At 59.5% G+C, this 20,804-nt stretch overlaps 1 protein-coding gene and 1 long non-coding RNA gene across 7 annotated transcripts in view; one reads left to right on the top strand and one right to left on the bottom strand.

Annotated features, from left to right (window-relative positions):
• The first annotated feature begins 1,876 nt into the window (after nt 1–1,876).
• BCOR (BCL6 corepressor) overlaps nt 1,877–20,804 on the top strand; it is a 58,479-nt gene continuing 39,551 nt past the window's right edge. For 5 of the 6 annotated variants that reach the window (XM_067297738.1, XM_067297736.1, XM_067297745.1 and 2 more), the window contains exon 1: nt 2,489–2,520. The gene's annotated coding sequence lies outside the window, so the exon portion shown is untranslated. Of the gene's footprint in view, nt 1,893–2,488; nt 2,521–20,804 lie in introns of those variants that run through there. The other variant, XM_067297727.1, reaches the window with a different exon arrangement.
• On the bottom strand, nt 7,090–15,440 carry LOC106483700 (uncharacterized). The gene is made up of 3 exons (XR_001292448.2): nt 15,301–15,440; nt 7,966–8,057; nt 7,090–7,841 (listed from the first exon to the last, which is right to left on the bottom strand). It is a non-coding gene; the product is annotated as an uncharacterized lncRNA (long non-coding RNA).

Raw genomic sequence — 20,804 nt, 5'->3', positions numbered from 1 at the left:
CCCCCCCCCCCCCCCCCCAGTCCCCGGCTGTGTGCACGTCCATGCGTGTGTGTGCGCGCTGTGTGTCCTCCGCGCACTCTCCGGGCAGCTGGCGGCCCCGGCGTTTTTCCTGACGTGTCTTAGATTCTAGATTAGCAACTTTTGGGTCTTTTTTTTGGGGGGGGGGGCGCTTTGATACGAACAAAATTAGGGAACTCCTGCTTTTCCATCTCTAGAGATAATCAGCAGCGTTAGCGAGCAGGCAGGCAGCGCCGGCAGTCCTGCTCTGGCGCTGAAGGCTCGTCGCCCTGCTCGCCTGTTTTCTGCTCTCGGCGAGGAAGGGTTTGCAGCTCATTGCGTCCTCGGAGCCTTTTCAGGCAGGGTCCTGGACGGGGCGATTAAAAGTCCCCCGGGGCGATCTGTCCACGTTAATCGCCTCGTGTCTGGCAGTAGTTCACACACGGAGCAGCAGGCAGAAGGGCTCGTTGCGGCGCCGGCGGCAGCGACGTGGCCAAACTCCGCTTCCCCGCGAAGGCGGCGGGGCCCTGCGGCCGGGGCCGGGCCGCGACCGCGGGAGCCTCCGCGCGGCGCGCCACGGGCTCCGCGCACCAAACCTGGGAGTAACAGCCGCGATGGGCGTTATGAACGTGAAATTTACGAGTCGAGCTCCCCGAGCCAAAAGTTGCCTTGCCAAAGTAAATAGATGCAGCCGATAACTACCAACCCGGAGATTAAAAGGCTCCTGAACCCGGGCAGAAGCCTTAAAGCAGCCGTGGAAATGCCGGCGAGGGAAACTGCACTTCAGTCGCCATCCCGCCCTCGGTTGCCACACCGTTCGCACGCAGTAAAAAACGCGTTAAAGGCTTCCAAACGCAGACCGGGCGAAAAGGCACTTTAATAAGGTTCCCCCCGCGCCCGCCGCCCCGCGCAACGCAGGCGCTGACAAACGAGTGTCTTTTTTCCGTTCTGATTTTAGAGCCAGCAGAAGGCGAAGGGGGGGCGGGGGGGAGGCGAGCAATGCAGCGCGGCCGAGTCGCGGACTATGGGAAGTTGGGGGCGGCGGGGTGGGAGTAGCGAGGGGCCGCGGGGAGTCTGCGAGCCGCAGGGTCCATGTGCGCTGCGCCCGGTGCGGGGCGGCGAGACCCGGGGGGGGGGCTGTCCTGGCGAGGGGCGGCGCGGGGGGCATCGCCCCCGTGCGACGGGGGGGGACAGGGGGACGGGGAGGCAGCGCGTGTGGGTCTGGCGGCGGGCGACCCCGGGGGTGCCCGGGCGGCGGGGAGCCGCGGGCCGCCCGGGAGCGGCGGAGCGGAGCGGGGGCGGCCGGCGGCGGCGCGGCCCGGCGCGGAGCCTCGCAGCGATGTCTGGCAGCGCCGCCGCCGCCGGGGTTTTGACAGCTTGGCGGAGCGGAGTGAGCGGAGCTTTATGGTAATTGCGGTTCTCCACTGGCCTTCTGGGTAGCGAGCGAGGGGAGTATCGGGGGGGGGGGGCGGCAGGGGGGCGGCTTTCCTCTCCCGGCCGGGGAGAGCGGGATCGCGGAGTCCCCCCGGGGCGCCCGCAGCTTGGCAGCGACCTGTGCCAGCGGCGGGGAGCGGGCGAGGCGAGGGGCCGGCGGCGCGGCGGGGGGAGCAAATCAATTAGTCAGGGCAAGGCGGGGGGGAGCGGGCGAGCGGCCGGGCGAGCCCAGCCTGGGCAGGGAAACGCAGCCAGGGGAGGGGGAAACTTGCACGGGGAAAAAGCGGTGGCGGCGCTGCTGCTGCTGCTGGCGGCGGCTCCCTCGGTGCAGCGCCTGCCCGGGGGGAGGGGAAGGGAGGGGAGGTGGCGGCTGGAGGAGGAGGAGGAGGAGGGAGAGAGGGAGGGGGGATGCGAGGGGAGCGCAGCGTGCAGCAGACGGAGCCCGGTCTCCCAGCGGCAAGGTGAGGAAGAGCGGCTTTCCCGGCGGACTAAAGGGGGGGGGGGGAAGAGGAAGAAAAAGAGAGAGAGAGAGGAGGAGAAGAGGAGGAGGAGAATTAAATCCCCAGCCACACACACACAAAGCCGCGGCGGCCAGGGCACGGGAGACGGCGGCGCGGGCGAGATGTGGGGAGCGCCGCGCTCGCCAGCACAGGAACTTCGCCCGGAGCAAGCCAGCAACATGGCGCTGCCAAACCAGAGCCGGCAGCCGGAATGAGCATCGCGGGCTGCTGCTCCCGCGCCCGCCGCTGAGCCGAGCCGAGCCGAGCCGCGCCGCGCCGCGCCGCGCTGAGAAGCGGAGCCCTCCCCGCGGGCACCTGCCCCGTCGGCGCGGGCGGCGGCCGTGCCCCTGCCCCCCGCGCTCTGCAACTCCCCGCCTGCGCGCACCCCTCGCCGGCCCGCCCGCGCCGGGGCAAGCCGCGGCACACGCACCCGCGGAGAGCAGGGGGAGGGAGATCAGAAAACTTTTCCCGCCCCCCCCCATCCCCCCGACGGGGCTGCCTTTCCGGGGAGAGCAGCAGGGCGAGCCGACGGCGCCGGGACCCGCGGCGCGGACCGCGCACGCCGCAGCTCCGCGGCGGCGGCAGGAAGGTCAGTGCTCCGCTCCGCGAGCAGCGCCCGTGCGGAAGCGCCGCCGGCGCCGCCGGGTCCCGCGGCGACGGGGCAGCCGCAGGGCTCCGCTCGCCCCCGCCGCCGGCACGGCAGCGCCGGGGCTCAAAGTTGCGGCGCGGGCCAGCGGGGGAGGGGGCGAGCTGCGGCCGGGGTAGCGGGGGTAGCGGGGCCTCCCGGTGCGCCTCCGGCGCTGGGGTGTCGGAGGGGAAGTTTGGAGGCAGTTGCTTGCAAAGATGCGTGTTTGGGGCGGCGGGAAGGCGGGGGGGGGGGGAAGTGCTGGTCGGGCTGTCTGCTCCAGTGCGGCGGCGGAGGTGGCGGTGGGGGGGTGTTCCCGTCGTCTCTCACTTTCCGATCTGGAAGGCGCTGAAAAAGCCCCAGCGGCCCGGCCGGGCTCCCGGGGGGACGGGTGAGGGGAGCCGCTAGCGCTCCGGGCACGGCGGCACCACCGCGCCGCGCCGCGCGGGCCGGGGTCCCGCAGCCCGCGGGGCCGCGCTCTGCTCCCGGCCGCGCCGCGGGACAGCGGGGCCGGCGGCCAGGGGAGAGGCCGGGGGGGCCCGCGGGGCGCTGCGCGCCGTCCGCCGCGGAGCCCGCGGCGCCGCGTCCCCCCTTCCCTCCTCCCCGGCGGGGCGGGCGCCGCGGGCGCCGCCGTGCACGTGGGGCAGGGCGGCCCGGGGCTTTCCCGTGCGCGGAGCCGTGCTGGCGTGAGGTCCGGCGTGACACGGAAGTTTAGTCAGGCTTAAAATGTAGTTTGGTGTTGGAGAGCGAGCCGGAGGGAGGCTCGGAGCTTGCCATCAAAGGGCCGGTCGGAGGGGGACGGCCAGGCAGGGAGGCAGCGGAGCTGCTTTGTGAAGCCCGGGCCAAGTGGGGCGGCTCTGCGCAGCATATGAGGCATGCATTTGATGTTCGCGGAGCGAGTCCGGGGGCGAGGACTGCGGAGCGTTCACGTTCCTCTTTCTTGTTTTTTTTTTTTCCCCTCCCTCTCTCTCGTTTCCGCGATGTCTGTCGGATCCAGGGTTTAGTGATCGGCAAGGGGGTGAGGGGGAGGCGAAGAGCACCTCCCCCTCTCCCCCGACAAAAAAAGCCCCGGACGTAGTGAGCTGTGTAAAACTGACAAAGTGTGGGGACTGCGTTTAATGGTATCGCCTCGGAGCTCCTCGCAGCATTAATTCCCACTAATGAATCTTTTCCAGAAACTCCGTTCATTGCTTTCATCTGCTCTCCGGAGCCTGCAGCTTTTGTATTCCTGTTTGTATTAAAAAAAAAAAAAAGCGGGGGGGGGGAGAGTCTTGCCCGCGCCATGCAGCCTTGCAGCAAAGCCCGGATTTTTTTTTTTTATTAACTTTTTTCTCCCCCCCTCCCCGTGGCCCTGCCGCGGGGGGCGGCCAGGGAGAGCCGTGCCCCGCTAAGAGCCGCTGGGGAACAAAGCTGGGGGCGCGGGGCGAGGCGGGCGGCGCGGCCCCGGGGCAGCGCCCGCACCCGCCGCCGGTGGCTCCGCGGCGCCCGGGTCGCCGCCGCCAGCGCGCCCCCCCCCCCAGGCGCTCGCTCGTACCGCGGCGCATTGTGCGCGCCGCTGGCCGCGGAGCCCCGCTGTACCGCTTCCTCCTGCCGCTGCTCGCGCCTAGTTTCGCCCTCGAGACGCTGCTGCTCGCATATCCGTCTGGAGCCCGGTGCCACCGCGCTTGCAACACACCGATTCATTTCCTTTCAGTTCTTCTGTCGAAGCCGCTGGGTATTTTTTTTTTTCTTTTCCACGAGACAGTGCAGCGCTCACCCTAATTGCTTTTAGGAGGATTAGGAGCAAATTCCTCTCTCCCCCCCCCACTCTCTGTTCCCTACCCCCCCCCCCCCGGTTGCCTTCGCACGCCGGGGCTGCAGTTTATCCCTGGTGCAGTTCTTTGAATTGCTGTCACAAATAGGTGACTCAGAGTTAATTAGGAAGTATGCACTGGATCAATGGGCTGCACAGCTCATTAGTTATTCCCCAGCCTTTTGCAGCGTTGGACCTCCGGCTCCTCGCACCGTACCTCTTTAATACGTAACCCGGAGGGCTGGCAAGGAGCAGGGAGCACTTCGGGTGAGGGGGACTGGGTGCGCAGGGGCGTGATTAATACGGACATTGAAGTTTCCAGGTTGGGAGGTTGTGTGCGGACGAGCGGCCGGCTCCGTCTTGCTCTCCCCCCCCCGCCCCGGCCCGGCTATCAAACCTGCCTCCCTGCACGGGCGTGGAGGGCCCTCTCCCGCCGCGAGGTCGGAGGGATGAGCCCGGAATGTTACCAAAAACAAACAGGCAAAAAAAAGTGTGTGTGTGTTTGTTGGAGCGTACGCTGAGAGAGCAGACAAAATCTCATTTGTCAGGCATGAAGGTGGGCTGTGTGGAAGGCTATAAATATACCGGGGAGGATTGTATCGCGGTCACTTTTCTGTTCTTCGCCATTTCTAAGGTGAGTGGCGGAGGCTGAGGGACCGGGCAGGGGCTTCTCCTGGTATTGTTTGTCCGTCTGTGATAGATCGGTCTAGACAGCCGCTCAGGCTCCCTGCGAGCTCAGGAACCGGAGCCTGAAAGGGAGAGTGGGGGAGTCGGAGAGGAAAAGGTCACCGCGATATTTTTTTCTTTTTTTTTTTTTTTTTTTTTTTTTTTTGGTGGCCGCGGCTGTTAACCCTTAAAGCCGAGAGGGGATCGCGGCCGGCAGCTCTGGCTTGGAAGGAGCCGAGAGCAGCTGTCGGAGGGATGCTGCCGGAGGAGGGGGGCGACGGGGCAGCTCTGGGGGCCCGAGGTGTGCTGCCCCGTCCATCTAATTGCCTTTTAAGAGCTGCTTCCCACAACAGGAAAAGAGTTTACGAGGCGAGCGCCAGATTATTTCGTTCCCAGAAGTTTCCTCTCTCTGGAAACTCCGCGGAGCCGCTCGGCGGCCGGGGCCGGCGGGCGGTGGGGCCGGCGGAGCCGCTGCCCCCCCGGGGCGGCGGGGCCCCGGCGGCAGCCCGAGCCGGGCGCGCCCGACGGCGGGGCGGCCCCGGCGGCTCCCGGCCCCCCCGCGGGCTGCGACGGAAACCCGCGGCGGAGGCGCGCCGCCCCGCCGGCCGACACCGCGGCCGGAGCCAGGTTTCCGCGGCCGCCTCCGGCTCCGGGCAGCTTCTCCCCTCGCGGCGCGGAGCCCGTCGCCACCCTGGGCCGGGGGTGGCGGGGGGAGGGGGGTGTAGAGGGGGGTCGATTTGGCTTTGCAGCATTACGGCTTGTTTCGTGGGGCGCGGGAGCCCGGCATATACCTACCTTAGGACGTCTTGAAGCACATTAGGCTTGACAGAGGGCACACCTCGTGGACCGAAAGGGCAGGCTGAGGGAGCAGGGCTTGCATTCCGGCTGGGGTGGGTTTGGGGTTATTTGCTCTGTGTGTGTGTGTGTGTGTGTGTTTCCTTTTGTACTACGACGTTCTCGGTGGACGAGATGCGATCGCGCTGTGCAAGCCTGGGCGGTACAGATTAAAAGCAGTTAATGCTTTCGAGCGATAGATAAAAGCTGGTTTTGTTGGATTCGCCTGCAGCACAGACCATTCCCATTCCTCTTTGTCTGAGCCCTGGTTCCGGGCGCTACAACCTTATTGGAAATGCTCCCGAGCAGTCCGCGGAGCCAGGGCAGCAGGCAGCTCAGCGCTTATTTACACGTCACATCTAAATACATCTCTAATTAGATAGAAGCAACGCCGGAAACGGCAGATTTATTGCATATCTAATAGAGACCAGTACAAACAGACTCAGCAGGGTTTCCCTCTCTTCTCACCCCCCTCCCCCAAAAAAGACCAGCAAGACCAAGCTAGTAACCTGAGACTGAGCAGAAATGACTTCTCCCATTTGAGAATATTATGAACCCCACTGGCGAATGTCTCCATTCTAATATTTAAAGCAATACTTAGAATGTGTGAACTGTATGCCCAAATATGGACTGGGTCTTGAAACAATACTGGTGTCTTGGCTTTATTCCTACGCTGGTGGACAATCCAGGCTCCGTGTCACGCACTGCATCTGCCTTTACCAGGATGTGCTGAGAGCTGTAGCTTTTCAGGCAGTTCGAAATTGTTGTCCCCTTTCCCTCCTCGTCCCCCACCCCACAATAATTCACTTTTTCTGAGGCCAAGAGCATAAAGAAGCCAAATCCAGTCCCCTTAGCGTGATGCCAGAGGCGAGGCTATTGAGCGTCAGAGGATCCTGTAACAGTCCGCACAAGCAAACTTTGCGGAGCTGTTTAGCCGTGAGACCACACAAAGTTGTTGACATGCTTTTGGGTCTCAGCTTGTGGAGAAAATGGACTGAGGCCACCGCAGCATGAAATGCTTGGTGCTGCGCATACCAAAGTGGTCTTAGCAAATCTGTGGCTGTCGTTTAAAAGATCTCTGAACTTCTACCAGTGAGTGGCCCTTGAAAAGACAGGCAAAAGGCCTGCTCTAGCCCACGTCGTGGCTCTAGCAGCCGCGTTGTCCACGGAATAAGTGTGGCTCTTGTTAGGGCTGGGCATGGAAGAGAATTGGGCCCTCACTGCTGAGGAGTGTAGACAAAGGCGGCTGGGCTGCTGGGCTCTTGCTGGGGCTCCGCAATATCATTCAGTTGCACAGGTGATATGCGATACGCTATCTTTCCCCTGAACGCTGCAATAGATCATATTTTAGTGCGGGCTTATGAAGAACAGCATAAAGCCGAGTTTAATATTTCCTCCTTAGGCTGATGCCGCTTTAGAAATAATTGATAGCCGCAGCAGGCCTGGTCCCCTGTCTCGTGTTTTTGCAATAATCTGAGCACCTAAACAGAATCGAGCAGGCTCGTTTGGAGAGCCGGGCTAAGCCCTTTTAACTACACCGAGCAGCTCTCGCTCACTCTGTGTGTGTATGTGCGTGTGTGCGCGTGCAGGAGCCAGCACGGAGGCCTCGGCTGCAGACAGGGGGAGTTCCCGTGGCCGTGAGCAGCCCTGGCTTGCGTTTAATCCTGGTGTCCTTTCACGGAGCAGGCTTATAGCGAATGTTGCTCTGAAGCGACCTTTCCCTCCGAGCTGTTCGGGACCTGAGGCTGTGGCTAGAATAAGCTGTCTTCTCCGGAGGCAATGCACATTTCCTGAGGGTTTCTCTGGAGTGTGTAGCGCGCCTTTGAATGGATGAGCAGACGAGGTGGGGATGGAAAGGAGGAGGCCAAGAAATCGTAGCAAATGCAGATTTAGGAAAGTTCTGCTCCTTTCCAGCAGAGATTTCATTTTTCCTTGTTTGCTGGACAGCAGTTCTTGGCTGAGAGGAGACTTTTTTCCATCTTCTCTTTCACCACTGGAAAAGTTAGCAAATGAGAGCACGCTTTGGTACCTGCCTATGTGTTTTTTGTAAAATGTTGTCTGAATTATCTGGTACTCTTCCCCTTCACACACAAGCGCTCCTCGCACCCCAAACCTACCTTGTGCACTAATAGATTCGGTGCCGTATGATTAGACATGCAAGGAAGTCCGCTTGGAGAAGATCCTGACAGCATGAAATATAATTTGTGATCTGAAAGACAGTTTCCAGTATAATCTCATTATGCACCACAGACTCCCGGTGTTATTTTGTAGAAGGCGGACAATGATCAATTTACATTGACCTGGGGCTGGGCGAGCTTTTAGATGGTAATTGCCATATTGATTTGCATGCAAAAAGAAGACCTGCTAAAATTAAAGACCGGAAGCTAAATTAAACTAAATTTATTGTCTAGGTGCAAACTAAAAGACTTGTTAAAGTCCGGGGTAGAGTTGGAGCGCTATGAAATTCAGAGGAAAATCCTTGTATTCCCGATTGCTCTTGAAAATTAATCTACACCATTGAGAACAGGGCTGTAAAGACCCCATTGTGAACAGAAGGCATACAAACCAGGGCTGTTCCATGTAAGCCTTGACTCTCTAAACAATCGGAGAATAAAATATCTCCTCTGTCCAATGAAAATCTTGGGCTGAATGTTGGGATTGTCGTACTAAGGAAAACAAAGCTTTATTTGGATAAGACAATTAAAGTGGAAAGCACAGAATCCACCAGCCACACTGGGAATCGGTAGTATAAAGAGCTGAGTGTGTTCAATAGACCGCTGGGGAAAGGGGGAGGCTCGGGGCTGCGCTCCGCGGCGGAGCCAGCACTGGGAAAGCCTGGCATTGTGCTCTGCGTGGTCCTCTGTGAGGAGGGGCGAGATCACTTTTAGTGCAATGTGCTCTCCTTTGAGCGGCTCCGTCTGCTTCCTAAGGGCACGACCGAGAGCTGCAGTGACGCAGCTCCGCAGCATGGTCGTTCCCCGTGTGCCTCCGGATGGCCTGCGACGGGTTGCGATATGCTAATGCTGCCAGTCAGGAGGTTACTTCTGAGAGCGTGTTTTGCTTTTCTTTTTCAAGTGAAGTAGCTCTAGCTCTTACCCCAGGTGTTAATTTAACACTCAGGAATATCTCACCTAGGGGCCTTATAAGTATTTGCATGTTACAAAACATTTGGGCCTGTATCCTCAGCTATAAAAGTCAAATCTCCTCCTCCATGGGAGTATCGGAGTAGCTGGCACTTGGCTCAGCGGAGAGAAGTGTGCCCATACTTGTATAGGCAGCAGACCCCATGCCTAGGACAGCCCGACGGCTGTCCTTGTGGATACCTGGATCAGGTACTGTGGGGCTGCCTGTCCCTCTCCCGCTGCCTTCAGACCGCTGCGTGTTTCCCCTGCCCTGCAGGGAGCAGGGCCCCGGGGCTGCTGGGGGGTGTCCTGGAGGGGGTGGGAGACGTGCGAGGCTCATTTAGCTGCAGCTCACCTGGAAAGGGTCAGAAATGAGTAAGGCATTTGTGCATAGTTGCAGATAGAGGCAGGGAAGTGAAATCAAAGCTAGAGGGGCATATTCTCAGCTCTCCTTGAAATTCCCAGAGAACTTGCTAATGGCATGAGAAGGGACAGCCTGAGTGCCTCTTCTTTCTAAGTGTAAATCCCTCGTGCGAGCCAAACTTTCTCCATGTGAAAGCTCCTGGCTATGGAGAGATCCTGCCGGGATCTCTGATCCCTGGGCAATCCCCTTTGCTCCCATGCCCCAGCCTGCCAGGGGTGCTGGGTTGTGCTCTAAGCCTCTCTGGCTTACCTGCAGCAGTAGGAGGCTGAGCTGTGTCTTGGGGGAAGCCCTTCCCACAACACGCGGTCCCCCTGGCTCACCTTGCTCTGGCCTGGTTGTGCTGCCCGCACAGGGTTTTCCTTTCTTCCCATTTCAGCAGTCAAGCACAAAGTGGATTAGCAAAGCCCCGTGCAGAATTAAGCGGCCCCGTGCAAAGTTACAACGAGCTCTGCCAGGAGGACTCACTCCCCCCCCCCCCCCCAGCAGCCCTCCTGTGCAGTGCCATGCTTTGCAGTGCCAGGGCAGGCTGGGGCCTGCGGGCAGGGGCGGATGCTTCCCGGGGTCTCCGCACAGCGATGGGCGAGCAGAGAAATAGCCCTGGCTAAAGTTGCGGGCAGCAGGGGAAGCCGGAACAATACTTGCCAGCAGGAAGTGATCTCCCAGGGTAAATGTTTTAATGGAAGTGTAACCTGGCATTGCGAAAAAATGCAACCTGGAGCGGCTGCTGCCAGCTGGGGAGGGATGCAGGGCTCGGGAAGATGCGTGGGAGGCTGTGCCGTGCTGCGCTGCGCTGCGCTATGCTACGGGCGCCCACGGCGGAGTGGTGTGTGGGGAGCTGGGGGTGGTTGCGGCGTGGCCTGCCCTGAGCAGGCGCTGAAGGTTGTCTTATTTTAGCTACAGAAATATCTCTCTAGATCCGTTACTGCGAGATCTCGTTTGCAATAAACTGTATTGGCTCTCCTCTTTATACAAATTGCTGGTATGAAAGAAAACCCAGCCTATATGCATGGAGGCAGGCATGAGCTAGTGAGATCAGGTTTCCTACTGAGCTCCCGGAGGAGAAGTCAGCATTTGATTGAAGCTACACTTGGTTCTTGGTTCCCAGAGGACAGCAGCCCTGAAACATGAGAGCCCTCCCTCCTTTTCTCTCTCTCTCGCTCCTTCTCTCTTCTTCCTCTAAAAGCCTTTGTGCTGAAGGAGCCTCGGTAGGCACGAATCGCTGGTCTCTCGCAAGAATGTGTTGCAGCCTTTGCTGACATTGTTTTGTTAGCAGGGTTTTTTACCAGGCCAGCAGATTTCTAGCTACGTATAGGCAATGAATAGTCGATGATACTGACCTGCAAATGTGTGGCATCATTTGTCGGAGAATGTGATTTGGAAGTTAGCGGAGACATATCACATCAGTGTTAGGCACCCTACCTGCCTGGGAAATACTGCCCTTTAGCGAGAGTCAGGCCGAGGTGGAAATGTTCTTCCAATAAAATCCACTTTTTCCCATGCTGCTGCCGGTTCCAAAGCTGCATATAAGCATCTAGAAACTCATACATAACTGGAGTTCCCATGGTCTCTTCAAGAGTTCATCCAGTTGCATGATTTTTAGAGAAATTTGCCCCATCAGGATTTTCCTTTACAGAGACACACTTTGGAAAGGTTTCCTCAAATTGATTTATTTTCCTCTCACTTCTGTTCAATAAATTCCACCCCTCCTCTAACTTTGCTGCTAATACAAAATATAAGTGAGCATAGGGAAAGAGATACCGGGATTTATGCTCGAATTCCAGCTGTGCCCAGCAAAAGCGTGCAAGAGTGTGCAACACACATTTGCTGCCAGACTGTTGTATTCCGAGCAAAGCTGGATTCGTGCTTTAGGTTGCTGATTTTTAAAAAATTATTATTATTATTATTATTAGGGAAAGGGCTGAAGGTGGAGTGGGCGCTTTTAGAGACACATGCAGGGCCTGGCTCTGCTGGATGGGTTTGCGCTGGCCGTGCTGTGGCATCCCCCGTGTCCCCCGCGGGAGTCTAGGGCGGTAACTGGTAGAGCGGGGCTGTGGGCTGGGGGAGGGAAGGTAAAGGCGAGCATTTGGGGGAGGTCAGTGCTCAGAGGGAAGGTTTTCGCCCCGGGGGGCGGCGAGCAGGGCCCGTCGCGGCCGAGGCGCGGTGGGAGCCGCGGGCACCTGGCGGCGACGCACCAGGCTTTCCCAGTACCGCCGGGCTCCCCTGCGCCCGGCCCAAAAGCCAGCCCGAGAGCCGAGCTCAAGTCCCGGCGAAACTGTCGTCGGGCGGTAATGCTGTCCCGGTTTGGGGGAGGACGCGGCGGTGCTGGGGACCCCGGCAGATAAACCGATGGTCTGGTGGAGAAAAGTGAGCTGCCCGCCCCGTCCCGCAGCAGCGAGGCTCCTCCGCCTGAACACTCGCCCGAAACGAGCCCGTTTCCCCCCCCGGGGCAGCGGGTGGGGGAGGTGGGCAGAGGGTGTTCCTTGTTTCGAGTAAACCAGCTGCAGTAGTTGATGGTAAAGCAATGAAGGCAGACACAATGCTGCTGTTGTTGGTTTGATCTCTAACTGTGGATTGTTAGTCTGGATTTAACTATGTGGTAAGGGGGGGAATGTGAAGGCTGTTTACAGCTAGTGCAAATAATGTGACAGCTGTTGGAGCGCGAATAGCCCGCGCCTCTCCGGCACTTGCACACAAAAGCTGTGGCTGCGGCCGCGGCAGCCCCGGGGCCGCCCGGCGCTCCCGGCCCGACGGGGCGCCCCGGGGCCGCCGGGCACGGCGCTCCGGAGCCGCGTCCCTGCCGTCAGCGGCATCCCTTAAGCAAACGCCCCGGGGCTGGGAGGAACCGGCCCTGCGTTTCGCTTTTCCGCCTCTTGATTTACAAGCGCCCGGGTGCTAAGGGAGCAGCCGGCAGGCCGGCTCGCTTCTCCGCCGGCTCCGCGTTTGACCCCCGCCGAGTTTGTTGCTAGGAAGGCGTTTCTCGCCGCGGACGTGGCGACGGATTTGCGCCGGCAGGACCCACCCCCGGTGACTTCGGCGAGCGCGGGCGCGGGTCCCGCGGCGTGAGAGCAACGCGGGTGTGTGTGTGTGTGTGTGTGTGTGAGATGCCCCGCGCCGTCGGTGAACGCCAAAATCCGCTTGGAGTAATTTATAACGTTAGGGTATCTCCCAGCGCGGCAGCGCATATCCTGACAATATGGTGAATGGCAGCATGTGTTTGTTTTTCAAGCACGTGCTGGTACAAGAGAAGTTGTTATCTCTTGAGATCGCTGGGTGCAATCTTTGATAACCTTGACGGGCAGGCACCCCTGGATTAGTTCCTCGTTTAAACACTGCGCCTACATAAATAACCCGACCGACTGTTTTCTCCTCAAAGTCTTTACATCCGAGCCTTCTGCTTGCGTTTTTGAGAGTGCAACATAAAATGCTCCCTGTTCCTGAAGTTTGCTCCTGTATCCAAACCGATTTCTTGGCCCTTTCAGAAGAGCCTCTGGAAAGTCGAGGGAACTTAAGAGAACTGGGTTCCAGCCTATATTTGTACCTGACATAGTTTTCCTACCTACGAGAATCGCTGTGTTTTATATAGTAAGTGACCTCCACGTACTATTGTCTTTTTGACGAGGCTGCTCTGGGGGCGGAAAGCAGGGAGGACGGGGAAATGCTTATTTTCCCCACCCTTTTTGTAATTTTGGTCGATGGGTTGCCTTTATCTATTTTTTCTCCAGTCAATCTGTTTTTTTTTTCTTTTGGCCTTGACCGTCCCCTTGGTCCTTTATGGATTATGCTGTGCTATTAGTGGTGAAAGTACGCCAGTACTCATTCAACAATTTTAGCATCAGTTCCTATAAACTGGTGTTTTATATGACATGTGCCATTTTTCTGCAAGAATACTGCTTGCGAAACTAGTTTCGCCTTGGAGCAAAGGCGGAAAGATAAACAAGTCTGCATAGCCAAAACACTGGCAATCGCTGCCTCCTTCCAAATCTTTTAAAGTCACGGAGTAATATTTTCAGGATTATGCTGCTGCCTCTGAGGAGGGAATGTCGCTGGCGTTAAAAAAAGAAAAAAAAAGCTAATGCAAATTAGAGAAAAATAATTTTCTTTCAGCGATATGCAATGTATTAGTCACTTGTTATCATGCTTAGAGGCAGACCTCATTTGCGTGTCTGCCAACTCGTTCACATCTGCTCAGAGCTGTTCAGGGCATTTTAACCTTGGCGGTGTCGTGTCGTAGTCCCACGGATCAAGAACGAGTAATTAAAGCTCTAAGCAGCAGCAAAAATTCATAGCCGCCCATCTGCATCGCAGTTGCTTCGCTGCTTTGTTTCGATGCGGAGCTCCGCGATGGGAAAGCAGGGCCAGCAGCAGCGGCCTCCGCGCTGCGCGCAGTGCCGGTGCGCGGCTCTCCCTGCAGCTCCGCCGGGAACCGTCTTCTGGAGGACACCGCCGCGCTAGACGACTTCCCCCCCCCCCCCCACGAAAAAGCCGAGCTTTGTTGTTGTTGTTGTTTTGGGGGGGGGTCGGTAGTTTTCGCACGCCGTGTGGCAGGAGTAGGTGGTGACTGCTCGTGTTACAATGAGACGGGCGGTGTGCGGCGGTGACTGCGCCTGGTGTGGACGTGCGTTTCTTCAAAAGGTCTGGAGAAGGTGAAGTGAGGCTTGGGACACGTAGTTGTGGAGAAATTTGCAGAGGTGCTTGTAATTCTTCTTTCGTAACTGAGGAATCGCCAGCGCTTTCCAAAAGTGCTCGGAAAACATTTCCCATCCATGAGAAACGTTAGCGCTGTAAACCCGACATCAACTTCGGGGCGAGGCTAATTTTTACGCATTGTTTAGCAGAAACCGAGCTGTTTGTTTTTTGTTTGGGGGGGGGGGAAGAAAAGAAAGAAAAAGCTCCAACTTCCTAAGCACTTTTCCTTACATGCGGCCGCTGCCTGTCCCTGTGCACCTGGGGCCCGAGCCAGCCCCAGCCCCAGCCCCCGCCGCGGCTGGGCAGACAAAGCCCTGCGGGAAGCGGGAGCCCTCCAGGCAGCCGCGCTCGGTAAACCGAGGGACGGGGGGACCCAAGTTTAATATTTCGCTGCTGTGCGCCGGCCATTTGCTGCATGAAGCGCGGAGCCGCCGTCCCCCGGCGGGGCTGCCGGGGGAGGGGGGGGGAGGGAAGCGCAGGGAGCTGCTCCCCATCCATCAGCCCCTCGAAGCTGTTGCTCCGTAAATGAGGGAACCACAGGCCCTGTCAGCCGCAATTATGCAAAATGAAGTCGTCCGTGATCAATATCTCCCAACGTCCCCGACGGATGCGTGGGGGGGCCGCCCCCGCCCGGCGTGCCGCGGCGGCTCGGCGCTGGGGAGCGGTGCGCCGGGGTGGCCGGAGGGAAACCAAGGGCGTACGTCCCATTAATCACCCCCCCCCGGGGGGTGCGGGGTGGGGAGGGAAGGAAACGGGGGCCGTGCGCCGGTATTTCTGCAGGGATAACGCTGCGGAAGTGAGTGCCGCCTTTCGCTCAACTCTCTCTCGCTCGGACGCATTTATTAAATGTGTGTGTGGGGGGGTCTTCCTCCTCCCCTCCCCCGCGCCAAACCCGTGAAGTTTCCTAAAATAAGTGCGTGGGGGGGCGGCGCGGCGGAGCCCGGTGCACGGCGAGCCCGTGGCGCTGCGCTCACCCAGCCTCCCGCGGCCGAACAATAGGGGAAGGGGCTGGCTTGGTGGTATTTGTCTTTTTCTTTCTTTTCTTCCCCCCTCTTTCTTTCTTCCTCGCACCCCCCCCCGAAAAGCAAAAGCCAGTGGGAATAAAGGCACCCACGAGGGCTCCCGGGATGCCGAGTGCGCGGCAGGGTAATGGGGAGGGGGCGCCCAGGCCTGCGCGCCCCGCGTCCCCACGCGGCGTAGCCAGTGTTGGCAGGAATTACCTGAAATGCACATTTCCGCGGGGCGGGTGCGCGTGCGTGTGTGTGCGTGTCCCCCTCTCCCGCTGCTGCCGCTCCTCCTTCGCAGCTCGGGCTCGGCTGCTGCCTGTTGTCTCTGGCAGCGGCAGCGGAAACCTCGCTCCCGTGCGTGTGTGTGATTGTGTGTGTGTGTGAGTGTGTCTCTAAAATGGCGCGGCCGGGCTGGGTACGGAGATGCCGCGGCGGGTGGGTGCGGGAGGGAGGCCGCCTCTCGCCGGGGGGCCCCGTCGATGCGCGGGGGTTTCTGCGGCAGAGCCGGGTCGCGGCTCCCCCCCCCCCCATCGGCGCCTCCGTGCAGCGTTATGCACTGGAGCAGTGGCAGGGGGAAACGGGGGGCTGCCCGCCGCGGGGGCCGCGCAAGGAAACCCCCGCCCGGGGCCGGGGGAGCCGGGCGTCGTGGCGCCGGGACGGGGCCGCCGCTGGAGCGGACGGGATCGGTATTTCCCGCGGAGTCCCGGGAAATACTTCCCGCCGCCACGCCGCGAAGCTGGGTGCCGGCCGCGTCGCCTCCCCGTCGGCGGGGCTGCAGTCGTTGTAGCCCCCCCCCCATCGCACCCCCTCGATGCGTTTTGACCGGAGTTTGGGGGTGAGAAGATGGGAGTGAGGGCCCCTGCCCTCCGTGTGCCCCATAACCTTCAAGTGCTGGGACTGGCGTGGGCTGGGGCAGCCCTCGCCCCCCTCCCGCCGGGGCCGCCCCCGCGGAGAAGCGTGTCGGGGGTGCGGGGCTTCCCCCAGGGCGCCAGCGCGGGCGAGCGCCGTGCAGGCTGCGGGGGGAAGGCGGCCAGGGTTATTTGAAGGATCGCCAGCCATTTTAACTTTCCCTTATTGGCCTCCTCCCCCACCCCCTTCCCAGTTCCTAGGCTTATCATTAATTGAAAACTTTTTTTCCGTTCTTTTTTTCCTTTTTTTTCCCCTTCCCTTTTTGGCTGCAGCCGGCGCTGAGAGCAAGGCAATGATTCGCCTCGCAGCATATGGGAAAGGGGGAAAGCGCTGCTGCCGCCGCGGCGCAGCGACTCTCTGTGCCGGGTCCAAGGCGTGACAGACGGCGCGGGGGGGGGGGGGAGCGGCGGGGCGGGCCGCGCCGGCCTCCCCCCCCCGGTCGGGGGAGGGCTGCGCCGGGGCCCCCCAGCGCGCAGCCCCCGCGGGAGCCCCGCGGCGGAGGCGGCGGCGGGGGGGCCCCTCCGCGGGCCGGAGCCCCCCACGCGGCAGCAGGGCCCCGGCGGGGAGGGCCGCGCCGCCGGCGCTGGCGCGGCGCGGAGCGGAGCGGCGGCCCCGGCTGCCCTCGCCCGGCTCTGCCGCGCTGTGTTTACACGGCAGAAAGTCCCGGTCGCCGTCCTACACGTGACGGTGTGGGAGCCGCGGGGGGAGGCGAGCCGAGGCGGGGAGCGGCTGCGGCAGAAACCCTAAAAATAGACGCCGACCCCCTTGCGCTGCCTGCACGCTGCCTAAACCGAAATGCACTACTGGCGCGCATGACTCAATATGTATTTTAAATCGGTTTAGAGATCTCGCTGGCGCATTGTGCTTAGCTTTATGGTTAAATGAAATGCCACACGTCCCGGGTAAAGGTCAAACTTCTCCTCTAATCCGCGGATCCGTGCGGCGGCTACTTAGTCTGCTGCTTCCTCCTCTGGTTTACAAAATGTGTCACTAGCGGTGATGCCGTGTGGAGATTGCAAAAAATAACCCAAGGTATTTTTTTTAAAAAGCCCAGCCACCCCTGTTCTTTAAACACTTGTCTAATATTAGATCGCGGGCTGTTGCCAGAGCTTTATACGGCGTATTGTAAATGGTGCAATTATACCGTGTCTTTAAAGTCTCCTTTCTAGAGGTGGCACAGGTCATTGTTTTTATAACTCGTAAATATGTAAGTCAGAGGTACGAGATAAACGAGGTAGCTAAACACATTCATAAGCAGCTGCCTGTATTTAAGCTTATAAATACGGTACAAGTGTTGCCCTTTAAATCAAACTCCAGATGAACAGTTTGAGGGCTAATCGAAGTAGATTGCTACGAGTCCCCAATTGCTTTTCACCCCTCTCGCAGGGATTTTCGCAAATCCAGAAGTGATCCTTTCAGTGGCCTGGAACCGAACGGAGGGGAAAAAAAAAATCCGAGCCGGGTAATTTATTGCATTGTTTTTAATTTCCGAAAGGCCGGGTTGTTTGCTTAAGTGCCTCTCGCTCCGCCGGTGCCACGGGCTTTTTTACTCCGCGGCTCGCAGACTTTAACCCGCGAAGCCTTCCCAGCCGCCTGCCGTTGCGCTGATGATGGGTCTGTGGCTTGTGCAGTGGAAACTGGCGGGCTGCCAGCCGGAGCTCGGAGGTGGAAAGAGTAAAGGCGCCAAAAGGGAACTCGTGCGCCGCTGCAATCCTCCTCCTCCTCTTCCTGGCTCGCTGCAGCCGCCGGCCCCGCGCGGGCGTCCGCCCCCCCCCCCCTTCCGCCTCCCTCCCCTCGCACCCCCGCTGCCTGCTGTGGGGCACCTGGCGGCCCTGCCCTGCCCTCCCCTTTCCCCCGCAGGCATGGAGAAGCGGCGGCGTCTTCCTCCTCCTCCTCTCTCCCCCCCCCCCCCCCCCCCGCGGGCATCGGCTTTTTCTCGTTTCCACGCCAGGAGCGTGTTAACAAAACTTTGCTGCTGCTGGCGTCGATGGCTGCCAAAAGTCTGTTGACGTTGCGAGGGAGACCCAAACGTTTCCCTTTTTAATCAGCTGCCCAAACAGCGCTGTGTGTGTCTGTGCCTGCCCCTGCAGCCCTGCCGCTGCCCCTGCAGCGCGGGCCGGCGGTGCGCGGGCAGCGCGGAGCCTCCGCTGGGTGTTCGCGGCGCGGCGCGGCAGCGCGCCGGGAGGCAGGTTAGTGCTTGCAGGCGCTTTTCACAACTGGTTTCACACGGCGGCAGCGCTGCGGAACCGCGTGTTGCGTTGCGTGTCTCGCTCCCCCCCCCCCCGGCCCCCCTTCCCGCCCGCCGTGCATCACCGTCTATATTTAGCCGCAAATGGCTTTATCGGCCAGACACCTCCCGGAGGAAATGCCGTGCGCTCCCCGGCGGCCGAGCCCTGCTCCGCGCTCCGCCGCGCAGCGGGGGCGGCCGCGGGGCTGCGCCGGCGGCAGGCTGGTGAGGGGGGAGGCGGGGGGGGGGGGCCGCTGTGGGCTGGCGTGGGTGGTGGAGGAGGAGGGAAGGAGGGAGGCAGGCAGAGAGAAACGCGTCCTTGATTTCCTCCGCTCGCTCCTACCGCGCTGCGAGCGCCGGAGCGCCCCAGCTCGCCGTCGGGGCGATGCGACGGGGCGAGCCGAGCCGCGGGGGGGGGGGGGGGGGGGCACGACGACCTCGCCCCCGCGGACATTTGTTCAGGGGGTATATAAATAAGAGGGTGCCCCCGCGGCGCCGGGAGGTAGCGGAGCCGGAGGCTTTACGGCCGCGGTGCGGTGCCGAGCCGGCGGGGCCCGCTCTGCGCAGCCGGCCTGGACGTGCGGCCGCCTCTGCGCCCTCGCCCCGGCGGCGGCGGCGGGGAGGCGGCGAGAAAAGGGAGGAGAGGGCGTGCGAAGAGTTAAAAGTCTGTTGCTCGTTGCAATGAAATTATGGCTGGCAGTGGCGCCGCTGCTCGTTCAGCAGACCTCCACTTTTAAACAGTTCACAAGAAGTTCATCAGGGCGGCGATTAGAAATGCGTACGCGCCTCCGGGGGGCAGCACGCCCCGAGGGGCGGATTTTTGGGGGGTGCGGGCTCTGCCCCGGCTGGACCCTGGCCGTGCGGCAGCCCCCGGCAGGGCTTTGCTGGGGTCACGGCAGGAGTCGGGGGCCCCTGGTTTGCCCGCTGCGCCTGGCCGCGCTTCCAGCCCCCTGCGTGACTTTGGTGTTGCATTATCTGCAAACGTCAGGGGATCGACAGGCTCCAGCTCGGGCACCCCGATTTATCTTAATGATGCACTTCCACCGAGGACGTGAGGAGCGTGAATGCAGCCCCCTCCACTAAGCACTCCTGGCTGGCCTTGCGCACCCCTGAAGGAAAACAGGGCGACAGCAGCCAGCCCCTGGTGCTGGCGAGGCCCATCCGTCTCCTCGGAGCTGGTGTCCATTCCTTACGGATGAGGCAGCACATGGGGCGGCTACTAACCTTATGTAAAACCCTAAATCACTCTCTCCATGCTGCTGCTGCCTCTATTGAAAACATTACGAGCGGCGCATCTGGAAAACAGTAAATCTGTCCAGAAACCATCTTTCCAGTGAAATAACTCCTTTTGAATGATAGCACAGTATCTAATCTCTGCAGATTTTTGTTTCCTCGCAGCAATTTTTGCGGACTTCATTATGGAAAGCTAACTGTTCTGGAGAGAGGAGGGTCAACATGCCATTTCATTAATATACATTTGTTCCAGACGTGGAGTTTTGCACAAAAGGCCTCTCTGAGGGGAGAAAAAAGTGTTCGGGAACAAGGCTTTCCTGCCGTTTTAGTTCTTAAATCTCTCTGAACGTGTGTGAAGTATTGTGTTAAACGCACAATCTGGAATTCTTCCCCATTAAATGCCAAAGTGATCATTTGCATATTTTGTAGCCCAACAAAGGAAATGAGTTTGCTCGAGAAGCATGTATGCTTTGGGAGACGTTATGCATTAAACTCCCAGTGGTCAATCACCCGTTACTGGCTTGTGTGTGTGTGTGTGTGTGTGTGTGTGTGTGTGTGTGTGTGTAAAAGGAGTATCATGCCTCCTGCTTCAAGGCTTCTATTTTTGTGAGAGAGGAAGAGCTGAGGGATATCCTGTGCATTAAAGGCTCCCCCTACTTATTAACCCAGCATTTAGCAGCAGGATGCAGGCTGAAGCTCAGTCAAAAGAAACAACTCAACCTCCAAAGAGCAATTAAAATCTTGCACTGGAATAAATCATGCGCCGCGATAATCCTGTTAATAAAACGCAGCTTGTCCTGACACTTCACTCATGCAGCAAACTAGAATTTAATGCGAGCGGAGATGGCGTTAGGAAAGGTGCAGAGAAGGAAAAGGCATTTCCCCTCCGTCGCTGGACGCGAAAATGCAGTTACCTTTCACCTGCCTCTCCTGCTGCACACAGCGCCGATCCTCTTGGACTGCTAATACTTCTCCAGCGAGCCCGCTAATGATTTCTTTCCCTGGAGTGAGCAGGCGTCATTGAATTACTGAAAGCACTCGCAGCAGCAGCAGCTCCAATGCAGAAGCCACCAGGGCTTGGTGCTTAATCAAATCAAGGGGTGGGGAGCTCGCCAACCCACTTACTATTTTTAACCCCTTTCTCCAAGTTAGTCATGTGCAGACACTAAAGGGGAGGTTTTTATTTAGATTCTTTCTGTAGAAGCGCCTCTCCAGTTTCAAGTCCTCACGTAAAAGCTTTATCAGCAATTAGCATAGCTAATACATAGGGTATGTGGCTATTATTGCAATGCACTTCCTGCTCCCGTGCATTCTTAATGCAGGTCTTTTGTGAGCGTGTGCGTGCAAG

This window comes from Apteryx mantelli, chromosome 1, assembly GCF_036417845.1.
Source record: "Apteryx mantelli isolate bAptMan1 chromosome 1, bAptMan1.hap1, whole genome shotgun sequence".
Lineage (NCBI taxonomy): Eukaryota > Metazoa > Chordata > Aves > Apterygiformes > Apterygidae > Apteryx > Apteryx mantelli.
This window is presented reverse-complemented; position numbering and strand designations above follow the sequence as displayed.